Genomic DNA, 17,129 nt, shown 5'->3' with positions numbered 1-17,129 from the left:
AGAGGCATCATGTCATTGATTTTGAAACCCAGGGTCTGGATGAGGTCGTCCGGGGAGAATGCAGGAGAAAGAGACGTGGGTGAGGAAAGTCTTTGGGGCAGCTGCCAACTGGCCTCCATGAAGATTATATGAAAACCAAGTGCCTATTGCCCCCCCCAACTCCGCTCTCTCCCTTTTTGGTGGGGAGTGGTGATAATCCCAGTAATGCTAAGGGGGCACAGGAACCACTCTTGGTGGAACTCAGTCCTATGCTGCTTCTGCTGCAGCGCTGGGGACCACCCAAAGCCACCATGGCGGTGCTCCAGGACTGTGTCATTTGGGGAGCTAAGCCCAGGGTTTCTGTGCTAGGACTGGGCTCCACCTACACCGCACCATCACCCCATTCCCCTTCTTTTACATATTGCTATTCTGCATCCCTTTGGCTATGTTACCACTGCTGCTCTCTATTTTTTTTTTCTGTGCAAGTATCCCAATTTTTAACACTCTTTAAAAGGATAGAACCAGAATGAGAGTTCAGTGGGTAGGTGCTTGTCTTACATATGACTGACCCAATTCTATCTTCTTTCAAGAGTAAGCCCTGAGCACAACCAAGAACAGTCTCCAAAAAAACAAGGTAAAGGCCCTCCCGTTGATCGTCGATTTGCTCGAGCGGGCCCAGTAACGTCTCCATTGGAGACTTTGTTGTTACTGTGTCTGGCATATCGGATACTCTCGGTAGCTTGCCGGGCTCTCCGAGAGGGGCGGAGGAATTGAACTCGGGTCGGCCATGTTGGCCGCTTGTAAGGCGAACGCCCTACCCGCTGTGCTATCGCTCCAGCCCTCCAAAAAAACAAAAAAACAAATAAAAGGCTATGCAGGCAGGGCAAAGCTCAAAGGGATGGAGCACATGTTTTGCATGCAGGAGCTGTGGGTTTAGTCCCTGACACTATAAAATCGTCCAGCAGTACCAAAAGAGATCCCTGAGCATCGAACCAGCAATATCTCCTCGCCCCTGAGCCAGATGTGGCACAACTCCCACCCTCACAAATAAATAAATAAAAGGCTATGCAAAACTATTTCATTATACTTCTATTTCACCATCTCAACTGATCTGGTCCCTGAAAGCTTTTTGCAGCATGACCTCTGCCACCTCCCAGCCCATCCTCTTCAGTAGCATTTATCCTACAAAATTCAGCTCAAATGTATATGAGCATCACTGCAATCCGCTGTGAGCACCACATCATTTATGTGCCTCAGCTATGAGTGAGCACATCTGTGATCCTGCAGCTAGAGATGTGTCAATCACAGTGAGTAGTGTTGCTGAGTGTGTCCTGCAGTCTGTGGGGACCCTGCAATCCAGGGGGATGTGACCCCATAAGCGCCACCATCTAAAAGAAGTGTGTGTGCGTCACAGCCAGGCTTGTGTGCAACCCCTGATTATCACAACAATAATATAACAATAACGATGAGGGGACAACAGAGGGCAAATAAAAAGAAATAAATAAAAACTCAGCTTAAGTAGCCATGTCTTCCTGCCTGCCTCACAAGGAACACTGGGTTGTTATCTAGCTTGAAACTTAAATATGTCACCAGAATTGCTAGGTTATTTTCTGTTTCTTTTTAATTATTTATTTATTTATTTTGTGCAGTCCAAGATCAAATCCACAGCAAGGGAAATGCTCTACTGCGGAACTATATTCCTGGTTTTAGTTATTTGTTCTTGTTTTTAGTTTTGGTTCATTAATTTTGTGTCACACATGGTGGTGCTCATGGAAGACTCCCAGATTGATGCTCAGAGGGCCATGAAGTACCAGGGATCGAACCTGGGTGCTTATGCTCCAATCCATTTGTTTGTTTGTTTTTGTGTTGGAGATACACCTGGCAGTGTTCAGGGAAACTCCCAGCTCTCTGCTCTGGGCTTGCTCCCAGTGGTGCTCAGCAGAACATGCTGTGCCAGGGATTGAACTCGGGCCAGCTGCATGCCCAGCTGATGCTACAGTCTGCGGGCTTCTCCCAGACCCATTTGTTGTCTGCTTTATTGTTTGTGAGTTTGCTTACCCAGCTACAAGAAATGGTCCTTGGGGTAGCATTTATAGTATATCTGTTTTTTTAATTCCTCACAGATACTGAAGAGCTGTACAATTTGGCCTCTGAAAAATGGCTATTGAGTGAATACTTTGGTTAGATTCTAAGAGATTTAATGATAGAGTTACCAGACACCCCAGGGCAGCCCTGTTGCTTTGACATGGTCACTAACAATGAGCCCTTTAAATCTCAAAAGTGCCCCGTTTAGAAGATAAAGTCTATGGTTATCCTATTATCAGAGCCCCCAGTTGTCATAGTTAGTCCTAACTTTTGGCAGGTGTCTCTGTTCACAAGATTTCTACCAGATGAACCAGATGCACAGTTGAAGCTGTTACTAGATCTAGTCAACATTAAGTAATAAAAATCACTTTTCTGAAATGATGAGACAGAAAAAGAACACCAGATTATGAATAAGACAGAATTCAAGAAGTCTTCACTTTAATAAAATAATACCAATATCAACGAACTATAGAATTAATATCAAAAAATGATTGTCACAAGTAGAATGATGTGGGGCCGGAGAGATAGTATAGTGGGTAAGGACTTGCCTTGCACAGAGTTCACACAGATTTGGTCCCCAACACTCCATATGGTTCCCTGAGTCGCACAAGGAGTAATCCCTGAACACAGAGCCAGGAATAAGCTCTGAACATTTACCCGGTGTGGCTCAAAAGCCAAAAAGTAAAATATAATGGTGGAATCATGGTTGAAGCCAAGCACCAGATGATTTTATTTATTTTTTCAAAACTTTATTAAAGCACTCTGATTAGCCAAAGTTATTCAGAGTCAAATTTTAGATACACCAGCCCCATCGCCAGTGTCATTTTCCTTCCACCAGTGTTCCCAGGTCCCCTCCCCAAACATCTCCACCCACTGTGATTTACAATATTGTTAATGATAATTTCCTAAAATTCCAACGCCACACCCATCACCAGTATCCTCATCTTCCTCCCTCCCCTTAGGACCCTAATGATCCTTCATTCAACTCCAACCTCCAATTCAGTTTTGCGGATTAGTTTTCTCACACTTGCTAATTTTTTTTTTTTTTAGAGGAACCACACTTGGTGGTGCTGAGTCTATTCTGAACTCAGGAATTACTTCTGGCGAGGCTCAGGAGATCTTATGGGTTGTTGGGGATCGAACCCATGTTAGCTGTGTGCAAGGCAAACACCTACTTGTTGTACTGTCAACCTAGCCCTTGTATTGGTTGATTTTTCCAAGTTTTTTGGTGGACTCTTTAGGGTTTTCAATGTATAGTATCATATTGCCTACAAACAATGATGGTTTGATTCCCAATTTGAATTCCTATGATATATTTTGCTTTTCTGATTTTTCTGATGAGAATTTCCAAAAATAAGTTGGATAAGAGTGGTGACAGTGGGCATGCTTGCCTTGTACCTGATCTCAAGGGAAAGTTTTTCACCATTGAACATGACGTGACTGTGTGAGTTTGTTGTAGATGGCCATTACTATCTTGAGGTATGTTCAGACTATCCCTGTTTTTAGGACTTTTTAAAAAATACTGAATTGGTGTTGGATCTTGTCAAAAGTCTTCTCTGCATCATGATTTTTTTTCTTTCTTTTGTTGATATAGTATAGTATATTTCCTTTTCTTTCTTTTTTGGCTTTTTGGATTATACCCAGTGGTAGTCAGGGTTTATTCCTTTACTCAAATTACTGTTGGCAGTGCTTTGATCCCATATGAGAAGCTGGAATCAAACCTGGGTTGGCCACTTGCAAGGCCACTATTTATTGCTCCAGCCAATATTTGTATATTACTTAAATTGATTAGTTCATATTAAACCATCTTTCCATCCCTGGGATGATCCTCACTTGATCATGGTATATAATCCTTTTTATATCTTGCTGAATTTGGTTAACTAGGGTTTTGTTGAGGATCGGTGCATTTATGATCATCAGGATATTAATCCATTATTTTCTTTTTCAGTAGTGTCTCTGTTTTAGGTATCAGCATAATATTTAATTTATAAAAGATATTAGGGAGGATTCTGTTTCCACAATATTTTTTATTTTTAAGAAATTTATTCATATTTATTTATTTATTTTGCCTTTTCGGTTATACCCAGCAATGCTCAGGGGTCACTCCTGGCTCTGCACTCAGGAATTACTCCTGGCGGTGTTCAGGGGACCAGATGGGATGCCAGGGATGGAACCCGGGTCAGTTGCATGCAAGGCAAATGCCCTACCCGCTGTGCTATCGCTCCGGCCAAAAAAAAATGTATTCATTTAAAAAAAAATCTGTTCATGATAATTTATTCCATTCAATGTTTCAATATCAATCCTGTTACCACTGCACCTTTCCACCACCATTATTTTCTTTCTTTTTTTTTTTAAAAATTTTTATTAGTGTTACACCATGAGGTACAGTTGTAGACTTACAAATTTTTGTGCTTGGGTTTCAGTTATACAATGATCGAGTACCCATCCCTCCACCAGTGCCCATTCTCCACCACCACTGATCCCAGTATCCCTCCCACCCCCCATTTCCCCCCCCCCCCATCCCACCCTGCCTCTGTGGCAGGGCATTCCCTTTTGTTCTCTCTCTCCATTTGGGTGCTGTGTTTCCACAATATTTTGGAAGACCTTGAGGAATATGGTCACCAAGCCATTTTTAAAATTTTGGTGAAACTTTCTAGTAGATTTGTTTGGACCTGAGTTTTTGTTCTTAGGGATATTTTAAATTATTGTTTCAGTTTCTTTACATGAGACTGGTCTGTTCCAGTTTTCTGTTTCTTCTTGAATCAATCTTGGGAGTAGGTATAACTCTAAGAATTCATCTATTTCTTTTAGGTTCTCAAGCTTAGGGGCATAAAGTTGTTCATAATGACCTCTTTTTTTGGTTTGTTTTTTGGGGTTATACCCAGCAATGCTCATGTGTTACTCCTGCACTCAGAAATCACTACTGGTGATGCTCAAGGGATTATATGGGATGCTGGGGATGAAACCTGGGTTGGCTGCATGCAAGGCAAATGCCCTTCCCAACTATTGCTCCAGTCCCATAGTAGTAACCTCTTACTGTATTTCTGAGATGTCTGTTGTAATTTCTTCCTTCACATCTCTGATTCTATTTTAGTTTAGTTTAGATTTTATCTTGGTGAGTCTAAAGATTTGTCAGTCTTATTTCTTCTTTCAAAGAGCCAACTCCTGGTTTCATTGATTCGTATTGTTTTCTATAATATTGATTTATGCTCTATTTTTTATTGTCTTTGCTTTTGGGTTGGGCTGGAGCAAAAGCACAGTGGATAGGGCATTTGCCTTGTACTTGGCTGACCCGGGTTCGATTCCTCCACCCCTCTCAGAGAGCCTGGCAAGCCACTGAGAGTATCTCGCCTGCACAGCAAAGCCTGGCAAGCTCCCCGTGAGGTATTCAATATGCCAAAAACAGTAACAACAAGTCTCACAATTTGTTGTGAGACGTCACTGGTGCCCAAATCAATGAACCACGGGAGGACAGTGCAGTGCAATGCAGTGCTTTTGGGTTTATTTGTTATTTGTTTTCTAATTTCTCTAGCTGAAACCTTAGATCTCTAAGTTGAGTCTTTTCTTTATTCCTGGTGTGTACTTAGATAGCATAAACTTTCCCCCTGGTGCTGCCTTTGCTGTGTCCCATAGATTCTAACACCAGCACATTTTCTCTAAAGCTTCACATAACGGTCACACTCTTCTTTTTTGGAAAAAGGAATTGACACTGATTTTGCGAAGATTATAAAGTGAAAAGCGGTAATTGCAAAGCTTGCACACTTGGTGCTCTGCAAGAGGTCATGGTCACTTCTGGTGCTCATGCACATTCTGGCCATTTTTGTCAGTGGTTGCATCAGTGCTCCCTGGCTGGTGCTCACACTCATGACTGCAGCACCCCTGGAAATTGATTATTGCAGCAGGATCACAGATAACAAAACAGCCAGACACAAATAGACTTTCTCAAAATGAAAAACTTCTACTTAGCAAAAAGATACCATTACAATAAAGAGAAACAAGCCACTGACTGAGAAAAATCTACAAAGCATATATCTAATGGATAGCTATTGGTTATAATAGTGGACCTGAACAGCAGATAGGGCTGATCTAGATTTGATCCCTGGCATCCTATATGGTCCCATGAGCCTACTATGGGTGGTTTCTGAGTGTGCAACCATGAGTAAGTCCTGAGCACCTTTGGATGTAATCCAAAACAAAACAACAAAAACCAAAACCCTATGAACAAAAATGAAAAATAGAAACTTTGAGATGAAGAAATCAGGTAGGCCCTATTTAGCTAAATAATAAAAGTAATATACTAAATCAATTATTAACTAATAATAAATAATACACAATGAAGAAAAGAACATGATTTTTTTTAAAAAACAGTAATTTTTTCCTGTTAAAATAGGGCACTCCCTTAAGAAAAGAATGTGAAAAAAGAGACTTCCTACAGTCTGGTTTTCTTACTGATCCTAGCGGGAAGGATGGTTGAGTCAAAACTCTGCTCACTGTGAAGGAGGCAAAGCTCTCTATACACTCTTAGGGAATTAGGTAACTTGAGTTTTAATTTTGATTACTTGTGTGCATTAAAAACATGTTCAACCTGACTGTTAACAGCCTACCTGCCTGTAGGTTTGTACTCAGTCCACCTTGACAGAGAGATGTGGGTTTCAAGTCCCATTCCCTTGTATAAGACAGGAGTAAATGGTACCCTGGAAATCTGATGAGTCTTCTGTGCTAGGGATTAAAGAAGGTTCTAATTCTTGTCTAGCTGGTCAAAAATGTACACACTCTCTGCACTGAAAGCGAGTCCTTCCTTTAGCAAGAAGCATGTTGGATGTAGTCGAGTCAGCAATCAACTGGCAGCACTCAGGCCACAGGTGGCACCTGGTCTAGAATCTACTAACTCCATCTCCAAATCCTCAAATCGACAAGAATGAATTCAAGTTTCAGAATAGAAGACCGAGTTATGCAAGGTAGAGCATGTCATTAAGGCAATGATTGCACCATGTCAACACTTAGACACTGACCCCACTATAATCCCCTATCACCCTCCAGAACATTTTAGTCCTGCCCACTGATCTTCCTTGGTCACAGATTCCAACAGCTGGAACTTTGCCCAGGCCTCAGCCTCACAAGTTGCGGGCAGCCCAGTCAAGGAAGTTCACAGCAACTTCAAAGCCAAGGAAGAAAGCGGCCTTGGCTGGAAAGTGTTGGCTCATCACTGCATTGAACCCCTTGGAACATGAATGAGATGACATCTCAGATCAGCTCCCTGAGCACATCACTGAAACCATCAGGATGTTGCCCAGGAAGAGCAGTCTGGAAGCAGGTCTTGAGCACTTCTGGGATAATTGTCATTGCCCAATTGAAGATTCCTGCAGTGTCCACAGCCACCAAGATTTGAGGCACACTAAGTTCACTGACAGTCTTTTCCTCTGGAGTTGATATTTTTCAGGCACTCATATGTCATGAAATACTTCCTTTGACTGGGACATCTCACATAAGAGTAAGCACAGTCCCCTTGTAGATGCCTCAAATTCCTGATTTCTGGTACAACTTTTTGGCACAGTCTAAGATACAAGTGCTGGTTTCCTCTGAAAAAGCCTGGACCTACAATAAGCACTTGATCCATTTTCAAGGGGTCATGATTCTCGTGGTGAAAACTCCAGATAACATTCCAGTTGCAAACAGTTGGTGCAGCTAAGCACATATTCTGGAGATTTTTGTTGCAGTTTCTTCCCTTAATAGAGACAGACTGTTCTTCAACTGAGGATGTAGGAGCAGCTGCAGTCACCTGCTAGAGCCTCCAAACAAGCTCTCAAAATGAGGAAAGTTCTAGAAAATATCTGCCTATACTCTCAAAAGTGTCAAAGTTAGGGCGGGGATGTTACTCCATGGTAGAACATTTGCCATGCTCTGGGTTTCATCCCTGGAACATAAAAATAATTACGAGGAAGCATTTATAAGTAATTATAATACATAAGTACTTAAGCACAAGTATTAAGTACTTATAACAAATAAGTACTGGGGAGGACATTAAATCATTGGATTTTTTTTTAATCATTGGATCTTTTAAGTATGAAGTATTAAATGTAAAATTACACTAGATAAAAGTCTTTGTTTCTTGGCATGGTTGGTTTTTTGATGGGTGTTTTTTTGTTTGTTTGTTTTATTTGCTTGTTGGTTGATTGGCATATTTTTTGTTTTGTTTTTGGGCCACAGCCGGCATTGCTCAGAGATACTCCTGGCTCTAAACTCAGGGATCACTCCTAGTAGGTGTAGGGGACCATGAGTTCTCGGGATCAAGTAAGTGCCCTACTTGCTGTACAATGGCTACAGTCCCGGTTTTGTTTTCCACAGTGCTGAGAATCTATCCTATGTCTTCCAAGGCAAGTGCCCTGCCACCGAGCCATATCTCAAGCCCCTCCAAAAAAGTTGTATCTTATAAAAGTAAACATGTCTTCTTGAGTTCTAAGGGAAATGAAAGTACACATAGCTCAAAGGTGAAGTGTAAGCTTTCCATGCGGTAGTCCTTGGATCCCAGTATTTCCAGGATCACATGGTACCCTAGGTTCTGTCCCCAGGAGCAACCCACAAGCACCAAGCCAAGAATAGTCCCAGCAGCACCAGGGTGGCCCTCCCCACCCCCACACAATAAAGTTTTGTGCGAGGCAAGGGAGAGAAATAAAGTGGCTGAACAGAAACTCTTGGAAGAGGGCAGCAAGCTGCAGAGATACCTCCAACCCCCATGCCAGGCTAAGTCTTCCTGTAGAGGGGTGGATGAGCCCACCACCCGCCCCAACAGAGCCCCGGAAGCCAAAAACCTCCAGAACCCAAGCATTGCCATGCTCAGGGCCAATCCCCACAGGCTCAGGATGAACGTCATCCCTGAGAACGAATCTGCTGAAAAACTCAGGTAGGCAGGTTTTGTGATTGAAATCTCCAGGCTCTCATGGAGTTGGGAATGTGCGATCTCCCCACACCCACAAACTGCCTCTGGTGCCATATAAGCTCCTTAACTGGCCGTGATCCAGAGACTCACAAATCAATCTCGAAGAAAGCAGCAAACTGCAGAGATGCCTCAGACCCCAAAGTCACCATCCAGTTAAAAATATAACTCCAGCTATACCACCCTACTTAAAATTTTAGAGTTCCTGACATAGAGACATCTCATACTCTATAACACTGATGTACAAATAGTAGTACACCACATTTGGTAGGATGTCAAGTGGAAGGCAACTGACCTTGATTCAAATATATATATATATATATGTATATGTATATATATGTATATATCACTTAATCACTTACATATATATACATATATATATATAACTGTATCACTGTCATCCTGTTGTTCTTTGATTTACTCGAATGGGTGCCAGTAACATCTCCATTTGTCCCAGCCCTGAGATTTTAGCAACCTCTCCTTACTTGTCTTTCCCAATGTATTGGAGGCTCTTTCAGGGTCAGGGGGGATGAGACCTGTTATTATTACTGTTTTTGGCATATCAAATACACCACAGCTAGCGCCAGGCACTGCCTTGTGGGCAGAATACTCTCGATAGCTTGACAGGCTCTCTGAGAAACATATATATATATATATATATATATATATATATATATATCACTTAATCACTTAATCACTTAATCCCCGTTATTCATCGATTTACTCGAGCGGGTGCCAGTAACGTCTCCATTCATCCCGGTTGCATGCTAGCGTAGCCCAATGGTATCTGTTCATTGTAGGAACATGCAGAGCCTCAAACCAATCATTTAGGGTCTTGACGAAGAAGTCTGACCATCTTATAGGTGGGCGTCCACGTGATCTTTTGATGTCCCGTGGAATCCAATCAGTAATGGCTCTAGTCCAGCGGTTGTCTGTAAACCTCATTACGTGTCCAGCCCATCTGATTTTTGATGTCTTGGCAAATGAGACAGCGTCCCTGATTCTTGAGCGTTGACGAAGATCAGAACTCCAGATTCTATCTCTCATTTGAGTGAATCGTGATATTCCAAGCATAACTCTTTCGATTCCTCTTTGAGAGACCCGAATAGCGTTCTCATCCTGTTTTCGTAGGATCCAGGTCTCTGAGGCATATATATATATATATATATATATACACACACACACACACATATATATATACATACATATTTCTCTATCAAATATGGTGTGGCAATTATGGAAAATGCATAAGGAGTGGCTTTTGCAGCTGATTTTGCGGCCCCTCTGTGGCACCCCGAATGAAAATAGCCTGGTGTGGAGTCCGGTGGCATGGTTATGGGAGCCTCATTTTATACTCCCATCTGGGAGGAGCAGCTGTGAGTTCTGGAGGGTGGCCGATGAGGAGATTATCTGGTGCTAGGAGGGTGTGGCTTATGGGCGTGACCCCTGGGTTTCCTGAGACTGGGAGAAGCAGGCAGAGGATCTCTGCTCCCAGGTCCATTGAGTTCAGAGTCCGAGGTCACAAAGTTCCACATTACCTGGGTTTCGTGGGACTTCACTCATGGGTGAGGCTTGGCCTGAGCGTGTGGAAATTTATTACATTTCCTGGAGCGTGATATATATATATATATATATATAGTGTGTGTGTGTGTGTGTTGTGTGTAAAAGAATATTACAAGGCTCAACCTGTAGCAATATGTTAGTAATCTCTTATACAATGGTTTAATGGCTCTAGGGTGAGATATAACAATCTTCACACACTTTCCTCTAAGGAAATTTTTGGATCATTTTTAGCAGATTATTCATAACAAGCAACACTGTAGCACTGTAGCACTGTCCTCCCGTTGTTCATCGATTTGTTCGAGCAGGCCCAGTAATGTCTCCATTATGAGACTTGTAATTATTTAGGACCTGCTTTGGGGATAGGCTTGGTGGTGGTAGTAAGATTCAAAATAGTGGTGGTGGGAGGGTGTAATGGTGGTGGGATTGGTGTTGGAATCTTGAATGTAATAAATTAGTGTGAACAACTTAAAAAAATTCAAATTTAAAAAATTTAAAAAATAAAGTGGTAGCGCATATATCTAACATGTGGAAGCCCCTAAATTCAATCTCAGGCACTACCTGTTTACCCTCCCTTACATGGGGACCCCTTCCCCAACATCATCAGAGAAGCCCCAAACTTCAGTTCCATAGATACGATCCCTATAAAAATTTTTCTTTTTAGAGGTTTTAAGTTGCTTGCCTTGCATGCATGGCCTCAATTTTATCTCAGCACCACTAGGGCCCCTGAGCACAGAGCACAGAGTAGTCCCTGAGCATTGCGAGGTGTGGTCCTTCTCCATTTTACTTCTTCACACACAATTTTCAAAAATTACCTATGTCAAATAGCACAGTGGTAGGGCGTTTGCCTTGCACGCAGCCAAAATGGCCAACCGGAGTTCGATTCCTCCGCCCCTCTCGGAGAGCCCAGCAAGCTACCGAGAGTATCTCGCCCGCATGGCAGAGCCTGGCAAGCTCCCCATGACGTATTCGATATGCCAGACACAGTAACAACAAAGTCTCCAATGGAGACGTTACTGGGCCCGCTCGAGCAAATCGATGATCAACGGGAGGGCCTTTACTTTACTTTACTTTACCTATGTCAAAATGTTCGTAACAGTTTAAGAAAAGAGATAGGGGCCAGAGAGAGAGAGAGTACAGTGGGTTGTGTGCTTGCCCTGTATGTGGCTGACCCAGGTTCAATCCCCAGGATCCTATATGGTTCCCCAAGTACTGCCAGGAGTAAGCCAGGTGTGACCCAAAAGAAAAGCTAAAACTGAAAACAACTATCACATAGAGTGAAGGACAGTATCTTCGATTAATGGTGGTAGGAATACTAAACAGCTACCTGCACAAGGATGAAACTGAACCATTATCTCATATCCCACATAAAAAATCAACTCAAATTATGGCCAGAGTGATAATGCAAGTAGGGAGCTTACCTTTAATGTGGTACTCAATTTGATCCCCAGCATCATGCATGGTCCCTCTAAGCCTCACCAGGTGTGAATCCAGGAGTAAGCCCTGAGCACAACCGAATGTGGCCCCATAACAAACCAAAAGAATCAATTCAGGGGGCTGGAGAGATAGCACAGCGGGTAGAGCGTTTGCTTTGCACACGGCCGACCCAGGTTCGATTCCCAGCATCCCATATGGTTGAGCACCACCAGGGCTAATTCCTGAGTGCAGAGCCAGGAGCAACCCCTGTTCATCACCAGGTGTGACCCAAAAAGAAAAAAAAATCAATTCAAATTATATCAAAGACTTGAAAATAAGATCTTAAAATAACAAAACTCCTAGAAGAGGTCTGGAGAAATAACTCAAGGACCAGAGGCACGTCTGACCAGCACAAGGACCCAGATTTGTCCCCAGCACCAAGTGGTGCCTTGAGCACTGCTGCCCATAAGCCTGGAGGCTATGTGCACATCGGGCCTGAGCTCTGAACGGGTTTGTCAAGTGTCAGGCAGTGGCCCTGAGCCACCTGAGCACTGCTTGAGAGGACAATCCCCTCCAAAACAGAAGCTCTTAGTAGAAAACATAGTTGGTAAGCTATTTTACATTGGTTTTGGCAGTGATTTATTTCATACCCAAAAGCAAAAGCAAGAAAGTCAAGATAAGAAAATGGGAATATATCAAACTTCTGCCAGGAAATAAATCAACAAAAAATGCAAAGGCAACCTATAGAATGGAAAAAATATTCGCAAATCAGTATCTCATAAGGGATACTGTATCTTATTTATCTAATAAGGGAATCAATATTTTATATATTCAAAATATATAAAGAATTGAAGGATCTTCATAAACATTTCCCAAAGAAGGTGTGAAGATGGCCAACAGTAGCCAGAGCAATGGTACAGTGAGTAAGGCCCTTGCCTTGCACGTGGCTGTCCTGTGTTTGATTCCCACAGCATCCCCAAGAGGTCTCCTGAGCTTGAGCGCAGAGCCAGGAATAAGCCCCGAGCACTGCTGCGTGTGGCCCAAAAATAAAACAAACAATTAACCCCCCCCCCAAATAAAAGACTCTTAACAACTTTATAAAAGGACAACATCATGAAAAAGTGTTGGATATGACTAATCTTCTGGAAAGCACAATGAGATCCTGTGAGAATGGCAATTTCCAAAGACAAGAAATTACTATGGTTATTTTTTCTTTTTTTTTCTTTTTGGGTCACCCGGCGATGCTCAGGGGTTACTCCTGGCTCTGAACTCAGGAGTCACTCCTGGCGGTGCTCAGGGGACCATATAGGATGCTGGGAATCGAACCCAGGTCGGCTGCTTGCAAGGCAAACGCCCGACCCGCTGTGCTATTGCTCCAGCCCTAAGAAATTACTATGGTTATTAAGGAGGGGAAAAAAGGGAAACCTTGTGCACTACTGGTGAGAATATAAATTGATGCTATCTCTAAGTATAACAGTACAGAGGCTCCTCAAAAATATTAAAACAGGAACCATGGAAACAGCACAGTGAGTAAGGTGCTTGCCCTACAAGCGGCTGATCTCAGTTCAATCCCAGGCTCCCTGTATGGTCCCTGGAGCACCACCAGGAATGATCCCTGAGCACAGATCCAGTAGTAAACCCTGAACACTTCCTGTTATCGCCCCCAAACCAAACCAAATCAAACCAAACCAAACCAAACAAATAAGACACGTAATGAGATACCACACGGTATCCCAAGCATTGCTGGGAATAGCTCTTGAGTATCACTAGGTGTAACTCCAAAACAAAAACAAACTTTTAATTGTTAAATAATTAAGTCCTCGTGAGATAGTATAATGTATAGCGTGGTGATTATAGTTAAAGATATTGTACACTGTATTTAAAAGTTGGCAACAAGTTAGACTTTAAAAGTGTATATGTAAGGAAAAAAATTGGAAGGAACAATAAAATAGCTCAAAGGGCAAGAGTTTATGCTTTCAGGCAGGAGCTCTGGGCTCCATTTCTGGCACTGTATGGTGTCCTGAGCACTACTGGAAATAAGTCCCAAACATACCCCCCTCAAAAAAAATAACCCCCCAAACAAAAGGAAAAAAAGTGAAAAATAGTAAAAAAAAAAAATGACTTTAAGGCCCTGGGATTGATCCCTAAGACTGCCACCTCCTTATTTTATCGAACTTTCAATGTCTAATCATCAGATATCAGCAATTCATTAGGAAAAATCAGGATTGACTAAAAACAAAATATAAAGGAAACCAGGGATGTGCCTCAGTTGAAGGACACTTTCCTCAACCGAGTTGCTCTACAGTACCCGCCCACCCCCCCCAAAAAAAACTGTCACTGTCACTGTCCTCCCGTTGTTCATCGATTTTCTCCAGCGGGCCCAGTAACGTCTCCATTGTGAGACTTGTTACTGTGTTTGGCATATCGAGTATGTCACGGGTAGCTTGCCAGGCTTTGCCGGCGGGCATGATACTCTCGGTAGCTTGCCTGGCTGTCTGAGAGGGGTGGAAGAATCGAATCCAGGTCAGCCGTGTGCAAGGCAAACGCCCTACCGCTGTGCTATCGCTCTAGCCCCCCACCCCAAGACATTATATTCCAGGAAAATTCTCCACAAAGTCAAAGAGACAATGAACAAGTAATTCAGTCATGCACTTAAGATGTTAGCGTAGACATACAAATTATCCTAAGGATTACCCATGGTGCAGCCTTTTGGAAGCTGACATTATTTCGCAGTATATTACAGAGTCTGGTGCCAAGATATGGTTGTATTAGGGTTTATGTTTGCATGACCTTTGCCTTCCCTAGGTCTCATATTTGATTTCTGTAACAATTTTATTAACTTCGTCCTTGGGTCATTACAAACAAGACGAGATCATCAACAGGAAGAGTGAAAAGTCACAACTGTTTTACCTGTAGAAGAAGATGATTTGCAGTCCACTCACTGAGCAAGGCACTAAGCAGGTGACCAGGAGGAGTCACGTGAATAGCTGCTACGTAGGAAGCAGAAGTGGACAAGCTGTTCACAGAGGCCAGCTCTGGGGTGGGGGGGAGGGGAGGTGGTCTGAGAAACTGATTCCTCCAGTAGCACAGCAGACAAACCTAATAGAGCATCTCGGGGGGAGCATAGAGGAGTCGTTCCAGCAGGGAAAAGGCTAATAACTATCAACAAATAACTATCAGCATAAAAGCAAACTTTCCTGTGACTGCGTACGAAAGGGCACTAGTTAGGACTTCTTCCTACTTCTGAAAAGCAGTCCAATTTTACTGCTCACACTCAGACATCCTTACTCAGAGTGTGGAGCTAAAACATAAAAGACATATGGAGATCACCAAATGAAATACAGAAACATTTAATACACCTTTCACTCTTATTTTTGTTTCTGGGCCACACCTAGTTATGCTGACAGTTGCTGAGATTAAACCCAGGCCTCCTGCTTGCAACGTATGTGATCAGCCCCGTGAGCTGTCTCTCCAGCCCACATATTTCACTTCTAATTCATCTTTAAAATTCAAAATTATAGAACACAAGTCTAGAATGATTTTAAAAACTACATGCTTATATAGGAAATCAGAAAAGCAAGAATAAAAAAAATGAAGTAATGGTGTTTTTTGTTTGACTCTTTTACTAGTTTCCTATTATAAAACAAAGATATTTACACTTTTTATGAGTAACTTGAAAAATAGAAAAATTTAAAGAAAAAAAATTTTTCTGTTTCTTAGGGGCAACTCTTCTCATCAAAATAGTTCATTCCTGTATTTCTTTATACTTTAGCATCTCTTTTTTCTAGTGTTTCATATTCTTAACTCTTGATATGTTTAACACTTTCAAGAGTATGTATGTTCTAAGTTTGTTTGTTTGTTTTAAAAAAGAGATTAAACAAATTGCTAACTAAATAGCATGTAAAGGCCCGAGAGATAGTACAGGGGATAAGGCACTTGTCTCATACACAGCCAACCCTGATTAAATTTAAAACAAACAAACATAGTAGACTATGGACTGAACATGTTTGCCACTCAATGCCTCTTTTGCAGACCACAACACCCAAAAGGAGAGAGAGAACACAGGGGATTGCCCTGCCACAGAGACGGGGGGATGGGGGGATGGGGGTGGGAGGGATATTATCCATGGTGGTGGAAAATGGGCACTGGTGGAGGGATGGGTATCTGATCATTGTATAATTGAAACCAAAGCACAAAAAATTGTAAATCTACAACTTTAAAAAAAATAAAATAAAATAAAGGGGAAAAAAAATAAATAAATAAAACAAACAAACAAACAAACACTTGAAGCACCATATCATGGTCCCCAGAGACTCACCAGGCTTGATCCCTGAGTTCAGAGACAGGAGAAAGCCCTCAGCACAGTTGAGTGCAGCCCCCAATAAAACAAAAAAATAGTAAATAAATAACATCTAAAGAACTGGTACTTTTAGCTCGGTATTAAGGTAATACTAACTTCCAAGCACCATCTCCTTAGTCAAATCCACTGAAGAAATCTGGCTCCACTTTGTTCTTGTGTGCCGAGGGACTGCAACAGAGATGACCACTACTCGGATGAGCCTCCTGTGTCGTTAAGGGAGCAATCGAGGATCTCCTCCTTCCCTTGGGCCAGTGCCTAGGTGAGGTCACAGAGGCATCCCCGCGTGCTGTGAACTCAGCTTATTAGTACACCGGAGAGGCTCGGCCGGTGCCAGCAGATTCCCGCTGCCCGTGTTGCTTGGGAGGATGTGAGCCAGCCAGCGCAAGTCTCATTTCCCTCTGGCCCAAGTGTGGAAAAACACCAATTCTCTTTTGGGGAGAAGCGGGAATTTGCCAAAGAAACTTTCCTAAAAATTAAGATAAGCCAAAAAGAAAAGTAAACAAGGGAAACTCAAAACTAAGAGTCAACAGATAGCTCAGAGGTTTCTGAGCTTGCTGCCGCTTCATTTCCTGTTTCCGAAGGCGCTTGTCGGGCAGTCTGTACAACAGGCTTCAGGGGCAGAATTGGGGTGGGCCCACTCTCCACGTGTTTCTAAGAAACTCATGAGAAGCAAGGAAGGCTGTTGACTCATTCTTTTCATCTCCTAAGGCACCCCACTCCACTTGTCTGTAGGTCAGGCACTCGGGAGCATAGTGTCTATATGAAGAGAATGTCTGTACCCCAACCTCTATGTGA

General features: G+C 42.5%; 1 pseudogene; it reads right to left on the bottom strand.

Moving 5' to 3' along the window:
- Positions 1 to 7,178: 7,178 nt before the first annotated feature.
- LOC130029110 (mitochondrial carnitine/acylcarnitine carrier protein-like) lies at positions 7,179 to 12,019 on the bottom strand (annotated as a pseudogene).
- Between the last annotated feature and the right edge of the window lie 5,110 nt (positions 12,020 to 17,129).

This window comes from Sorex fumeus, unplaced genomic scaffold (assembly GCF_029834395.1).
Source record: "Sorex fumeus unplaced genomic scaffold, SorFum_2.1 ptg000042l, whole genome shotgun sequence".
Taxonomy (NCBI): Eukaryota; Metazoa; Chordata; class Mammalia; order Eulipotyphla; family Soricidae; genus Sorex; species Sorex fumeus.
Note: the sequence above shows the minus strand (reverse complement) of the source record. Positions and strands in the feature narration are given on the sequence as shown.